Consider the following 8029-nt stretch of genomic DNA (forward strand, 5'->3'; position numbering starts at 1 on the left):
GAATATGCATTATTTAGCCAACTGCTTGTCTCAGCACTCATGACCTGGGTCTGTCTGCTGTTTAAACCGTAGCACATGCATGTTTGATTAGAACTTTTCCCACTTTTCCAGCATCTATACAAGCTTATCCAAGCCTTTTTTTATGGTTGTATACAAGATGCTAGAGGAGCTAACTGTACACACACTCTGTACTGAATAGCCTGTCACAACAAGAGATACTCATAAAAAATTCCATAAAACCTAACATCACCTGATTTCTATACACAGCTGCCTGTGCATAACCTTTGGGCATTTTCTGTTCTATATTATTTTTATCTTAAAGATGACTTCAAGAAAACAACAAAGACCCACTGGGACTCTTCTTCCCTTTATAGTTTGCTGCACATTTTTCCGGACCTGTCACTGTGACTCCAGTGTATTTGAACATGTATTTTTCATCAAACTATTGAAAAGGTCTTTCTTTTGAGTCGATTGTGCCCAGAGCTCTTTGTGTTGGGCTCTGACAGGTGGTTTCAGTGGCCATGAGACCTCAAGACCTCAGCTGCACACCTGGCTCACGCTGTTGCCACGGAAATGGACTCATCTGTAGACCTTATGCCATCATCATCAACACCACCACCATCACTTGCTCTTCTAAGAACTGACTGACGCATAGAAGCTGTTACTGACTCACATGTTTCACTACAGAGTGATGAAGACGGGATTGTTTAAAGGAGAGAATAAGATCAGGGTTCATTGTTAATGATGCCAAATAAAAATATCAAATGGTTTAAGATTTGCATTCTGCATCTTTTGTACCACAAAGCAAATCATTGTGATCATGATGCAAATTATGCATAATTATGATTATTACATTTCAAAAGCACAAATCCTTTCCAGCATTTATGCAAAGAGCTGATCTCTTGGCTGAGCAAAGATACACTGATAAGAAGCGTTCTCTTCAGACCTGACTGTAGAAATCAGCCGTGACAGTTTGGACCTGCCTGCCAAGTAGCAGTGTCCTGTCTGCCTATGTGGCGCACTCCCGTGCCCCAGCTGTCAGCTGCACTCAGTCACTGTACCAGTAATGAACAACCTTTGGCTAAGCCATCTTTTACCAGTACATACAGTATGTCCTCTCCTGACAATCTAATCGCGGCTACATCATTTTTATGCTCTAATCACTAAAAGATTTTTGTATAATGATGCTCTTTGTCACAAATTTGTCCCAAAATGAAAATCAGGTTATTTTCTGTTGGAGGTTGCCGTGTTCTTTACCACAGGACCACTGACTTCACTAGACGGTCTACAAATGGTATGAATGGTAGATATAATCTGATTTGCCAGCTGAGCAAAGTGTCCCATGTTTCAGATCTGATGCTATACCTTGGGAATTCATGCCTAATGGTGCACCTCCTGGTTCTGTCACAGCACATGAAAGTAAGCCTGAGTGCTGCATGATAAAACCTCTTCAGGGTCATGACTTATTGAGCTTCCTCAAATTGTTTCTCACGGTGCTGCAAGCTCTTCCTCCCTCCGGCCTGGCACCATTATCACCTGGCTCTGTCTGCAGGTGCTTTACAGTCACATCACTGACTTCCTCCATTTAAGCTATGCTGCAGAGAAAACCACCATCCTGCATGCTGCTGATGATCTCTTAATAACAGAAACACTGTCAACCAACAGCAATAATAACATAGGTTTATGTTATGTTAAAAACTATAGTACCGCTTTCTTAATGACAATTCTGCCTTTGTGAAAGGGAACAGTTTCTCCCACGTTTGACTTTTTGAATAAAAGTATTATATTTTATAAAAGACAGTTTCCTTAAAGGGGAGGCATGGTGAGCAGAGATAAGCAGTTGCATTGACAGAGTAGATCTATCATAAAGCAGGAGAGATACAGGGAGACAGACAGAAAAAGTAAAGATAACAGATTATAAGAACAGGGAAGTTAAAGCAAATGAGTCAGAAAAGGAGATGAATTATAAAATGTTATTTCTGTGCAAATGATCGTATCTGAGCCCAGAAAAAGAGCGTCAATCACCTGATATCAAAATCATCCACTCCACTTCACAAGCTGTGTCTGACTTCACAGCCACTGAACAGGATGACATTCGGAAAATGTCACTATAATGTAGCACTGCTGGTACCAGATAGATTCCATGTAAGGGCAGCAGCTGCTTTACAGTTATTTACAGTATGTGTTCTATACATGTAAATCTGTTGTTTAAATAACAGTGAATAATCTAGGATATGAATTTTGTGAATAACTGCAACCAAGCCTGACATCATCTTCCTTTCAGGGTTCTTTTGTCCAATTTGAACCAATTCAATTCTAGTAGATCACCCTCTCTTTTTCACAGTGTTATCGCTACCATGTGGTGTGCATCTGCGTTTGTATATATATGTGTGTGTGTGACACATTTCTCTCCGGTGCTAATACACTGTAAGGGTCAGCATCACAGGTACAGCTGTGACCACGGAGTGTTGCGGCAGTGTGTGTGAAATGACAACCCAGCCTAGCAGAGCCACACCTTACGACACAACAGCTGTCACGAAGGATCAGCATCTAGGCCACCACACTCCAGGAGCTGCTTTCTAAAAGACCTCTGCTGCTTTGTTGTCCTCACTGCTTATTCTTACAAATGAAAGGTCAGCTGGATGATCACATGACCAATAAACTCCCGCCTGTTTGCATCAGCCCAGGTTTGGCCCACAGAGCTGATTTTATGGGTTATTCAAGGTATAATCTTCTGGGTGTTTTTACTCTTAGTTTCACACCTAAAATATAGTACCTGTCTATAGTAATGACACAAATTACACCAGTTCTCTAAGATCTTCTAAAATCTAACATAACATTTTAATCAGTGATCGCAAAATGCCATTTAGCTTTTAAGTAGCTCTTACCCAGTGTCACAAATAAGCTACCAAGTGCAGCTCGTCTAATGCACCAATCATCCAATCAAACATTTCAGTAATGATCAGCCTATTTCTTACCATCCCGTGTGGTCTCATTTCATTTACACTGGGGCTGAGCTGTGGAAGCACCCATTTTAAAAAAACAAAGCCTGCTGGCTATAATACTGTAAATTACGCAGCTGCTCAAGTCGCCACATAAAAGGTTTCATCCCAGAGCTTTGCACCTGGCTAGTGTCAGAGATGCTTTGATCTGTTTCTCTGCTTTGTAACCATTAAACAGCTCCCTGGTTCCTTTGAGAGGAAATTGATTAGTGATTAAAAAGGGAAAGAGGAGGAGAGGAGTTTTTGTGTCCAAACACACTGCCACTAGCGTAGGTGGCGGTTAACATTGCAGGGAGCAGCGAGTAGATGTGGCAGGGTGGTTAGACAATGTCAACATTAAGCAGGCTAAATTGGAAAATGCCTGAAAATGCCTCTGTGAAAATGGCATGCATCCGTTACAGGTTGTTTATGGTATTGTCTGAAATCCCTTAACAATAGGAAAACAATCTCCACTTCTTTATCCCATTTCATTTAGCAGACTAGAAAAGCACGCCCCCTCCTGCTCTCCGTTATCACTTATATTGCACATCAACGTTCAATTTCTGTTGTCAGAAAATATGATGAACATCAGCATAAACATTTGATCATAGCTCATATATGTTACTTTCTATCCAGGGAAGCAGTAATTCCTGCGCTGCTTTGCTGAGGTGTCACTCATATCACTAGGATACATATAGTCCTGGTCATATATTACACTCACCTGACATAATAAACATGAATGCAAGTTAAGGGACAGGTTCAGATGTTTTTTTCTAGACGATTTAAAACAATGTCCCCATGCTCGTATACTGAAACGCTTAAAGGTTATTCTAATGGGAAATATTGTACTAAAAAGGCTCCACACCTTTGGCATCACAGTGGCTTCATCTGAAACTTGGACTATGGATTCTGATCCCCGATCTCTTTTGCTGAAGTTGTACTAACAGACAGCAGGAACAATAACTCTTAACATGTGTTCAGTTAGAATGTGAGGCAATGCCAATTCACCCAGGCCGTGCAAACACACACATGGTCAATGTGTACATTGTCAGCCAGCTTAAAATTGGTACATGGGCTGTTTTGGGCAAATAGACTGCACAGACTGCACAAACGCTCCAGCAGTCAAACTTACATAAATAACAGGAGGTGAACATTAGCTTCTCTTAATGTCTCAACACACTTTTATAGATATAAAAGATTTGAAAAATGAGAACAGAAAGTTGTTCTCTAAGTTGACTGCAACACAGCCTGTGTCTAGTCAAGCTTAGCCTATGTCACCTTTTCCACAAGCTTTGTTTCCCTCATCCTCGGCGACAACAGTTTTTAAAAAGTTCTTTTTTGGGTGAGAAAAAAAGGCAGGCCTGTGTGAATGGAGGGCCAAAATGAAGAGAAGAGGATGCATTTTCAAATGAAGAATGCTGTACGTGAACATGCAGGAGTTCTACTGTGGACGTACGCATAAAGTGTGGAAATAAAGGTGTTTCGAGTGCTAACAACATGCCACACCACTGCTGCCGTGAGAGAGGTGTGAGAGTGTTATAGCTGTTATTAATCTAGCCTTGCAGTCGCAGCCGATCACAGCAGCTGCAGCTGGTGTGCACCATTTTAGTCTGACTCCCTGACTCTGACTCTCACCTCCTCCCCTCCACGGCCGGCAGAACTGATCACTTCCCTTGACAACGCCTCAGGGCTTCACCTGACTGATGGTGCCTTTCACCACACCTCTCATCACACGTTTACCTGTCAATGGGACTCGCTCTGACACAGAGCATCTGTCCTGTCTGTGTCCTTTTTAAACTAGTTAAAGTCATGGCTGCTCAAGTTGAATATTTGCTGGTTAACAACTTCAGAAGTGAAACCTCTCAGGAATTCTCACATTGTTATGCTATGTTAAGTATTATTAAAATATGTTCTTACTGAGGATTAGATGAGAAGATTGATACCACTCTTATGTCTGTACAGTAATCTACAGCCAGGATACAGTTAGATTATCTTGGTTTAGCCTAGGTAACAAAATCCACCCTCCAGCACCTCTAAAGTGACACAGAGAGCCACAAAAATAGTATTCATTGACTAATTGTACAATAAATAAATTTGTCCTTACAAAGCAATTTATTATTTATATATACATGTATTTTTTTTTCAAATAATGACTTACTTTGTAATTTTGTCGATTTATTTATAGATTTGTAAATTAATTTGTGAACAAATGTATTCATTTTTATTGCATAATTAGTTATGATCTCCACCATTGAGGTTATGTTTTCTGTCTGTTGGTTTTTCTGATTCTTTGTTTATCAGTAGGTCAAACCCGATGGAGGGATGGGCCAAGGAAGAACCCATGATATTTTGGTGTGGATTTTTTTCTTAATCACTTTTCTTAACATTGCAAGATAAGCCATTATTATAATTACTCTTTGCAAATACAGCATAAAACTATCACTACTCACCTTTTTAAAAATCATATTAATTGAAAACTTGTGGGAGCACTAAGAGCATTAAACCGTGTTTGTGTAAGAACAATCACCAGTCATGAGCATAAGGCTACGTGCTACAGACCAACTCACTTTTTAACTTTTTTTTTCTCTCACCACCTTCTTTTACCAGTAAATTAAAATAAGGCTGTACCAGTTGTACTCCTGTAACCAACAACAGAAAATTTTAAACTCCAATCACTGCCTGTTGTGATTGCTGGATTCAGCCTTCACTTCACACAAAGCCATGTTCCCTGCTGCAGCCATCCCGTCACGTTCATGCCAGTACTTTTCATTTATGAGACAGAATTGAAATCAATGTGTATGAATCCATGGGATTTTCCACTGCTGTGAACAGCGCCCCACAGTCTGCCACGTGTTCTCTCCACTGAGAGCAGAGAGGAACACCACTGTTTCACCAATGTAGCATATTGATAACAGCATATAAGAGTCTTCCTCTTACACTGGCACAAGGCATATATAAGTCAGTGCCCAGCACAGCTGTGCTTGCCAGGTTAGACCAGTTCAACATAAACCCCCTCAGCTGACAGCCAGTAAAGGCTACGTAGGTCCCTGTTGGAGCGACCTCAGGGCAGCGAGAGAGAAAGCTGTGCTCTGCTGCCCCCCGCTTTCATCACGCAATGCACATCAGAGAGTCCCAAACCAGGCAGCCTCTGAAGGGGACCTGTTCGTCATATGTCAAACAGGGGCATTATTTTGTCAGGGTATTTAAAAGATTATTGGAGAGGCAAATTGCTTTCCAAAGGTTTTCTCTAATAATAGCTCAGTCAGTGCGGTGCCATGCCATGTTAGGTTATTTTTACACAGCAGATGTGATGCACAGGGAGCACCATGGCACAAAATTGATGGAACTGACATGAAATGGGCTGATAGTGTTGCCTCCTCCTTTAATCTTTGCTAGCCCAAGATGGTACCAGCACACAACTACGGCTGTGATAGAAAAGACTAGAAAGAAATGCACTTTTCTTCGTGGGCATGAGATTGTATATGTATTTATAGGATTGATGCTCTCTGACAGCTAAGTGACAGCTGTCACCCCTGAAGCCCCGAAGCATTGGGCATATAGGTGTCAGTGAACTCATGCAAGCAACTCACATACAATAGGTGAGTATAGGCTCGTATACACGCTCATACACAAATAAATAGTCTGGAAAGGTGATGGCTCTGACAAGGACTCGAGGGAGTGTAATGACAAGCCGTCTCTGTTACATGGTCTATTTCTGCTGGTCAGCTGCTCATGGCTGAAAGCCCTGAAAATTACAGGTGACATTTAGAAAATTGTTCATTTCACGATGAAAATGTAATAACAGGACTTGTCAGCTGCCGGATTTCTAGGGTAGACTGGGCTAAAATTGAGAATGTTTAAACAGCAGCATATGAGAACTTCATGGTGGATAAAATCAGATCTGTCTTTCTCTGTCTGCATCGTTCTCGATCTACATGTCCTCTGGTTTTCAATGGTCTTCAATCTTTTCTTCTTTTTTCCATCTCGATATCCCCCTGTTTGCTTTTAGCCTGCATTTTGATGACAGCAATGTCAAAACACATCAGCTCTATCCAGGGCAGAGCAGGTTTCAATGCCACCAGGCTCCGTCACCTGGCTGTGTTTAAATGGAATATCTTTCACAGGGGCTACAGACATCTTTCGCTAAAACCACAACATTAAAGCTGCCCCCACATCCAACAAAGCAAATGCATTGTTTTGTAATCAGTGCCTGACAGACTGCTCTAGGCTGAGAGGAACATAAATTGAACTCTAATAATACCCATAAACGTAATAATGTGTTTACTGAAGAATGATGGGACAGTAGATAGCAATGTACATAGCAACAAGACCGTGAAGACAAGAACAGGGAGAGATGTAAAAGGCAATGCAACTGTCATAGTAAACAGGTACAGTGATTAACTTAACCATTAACAAGCAGCACATTTCTGCGATTGAGTTATTGTGTCTCATTGCAGAACAATAGTGTCTTTTTCCCCTGTTGGTTTTTGCAGAAATTTGGCAGTCAAGACTGTCTGCAGCCAGTCATTCTCATTCTGGCTGAACAGAAATACTCAGCCCAAGCCTCTCATCTGAAATGAGACAAGCACACACTGCTGTTGAGTGTCTCAGTACTGGTTAGTCTCATAATCCCCACTTGATTTTGTGGCATCCAATTTCAAAGGCTCTTCTCGAAATACTGAGAACTGCCCTCACAGAGATCTACTGTACAATAAGAGAAAAAAAGACAACTGCAGTTTTGTTATATAAATGACATCATGAGGGTAAATATAGAAAGTGCCAGTTGCGTGTTGTAATATAAAAAGCAAAAGAATCTAACTGTGAAAACAGAGCATTCATTACAGGCGCAGTAGTAATAATAAAAATCTCAAGCTGCACTAATCTGTTGAATGTGTCAGCTGGGATCTACACCACTTAGTTCCCAGTATAGATAATGAAAGGATGTTTGTGTGTTATGTGAAAGAGGTTGCTCGTAGTGATGAACCTTATGATACCTAACTTCTAAGTTCTATCAGGTCTGGAGCGTCTTTCATCTCACAACTTTTTGG

The sequence above is a fragment of the Lates calcarifer genome, linkage group LG1 (assembly GCF_001640805.2).
Source record: "Lates calcarifer isolate ASB-BC8 linkage group LG1, TLL_Latcal_v3, whole genome shotgun sequence".
NCBI lineage: Eukaryota > Metazoa > Chordata > Actinopteri > Centropomidae > Lates > Lates calcarifer.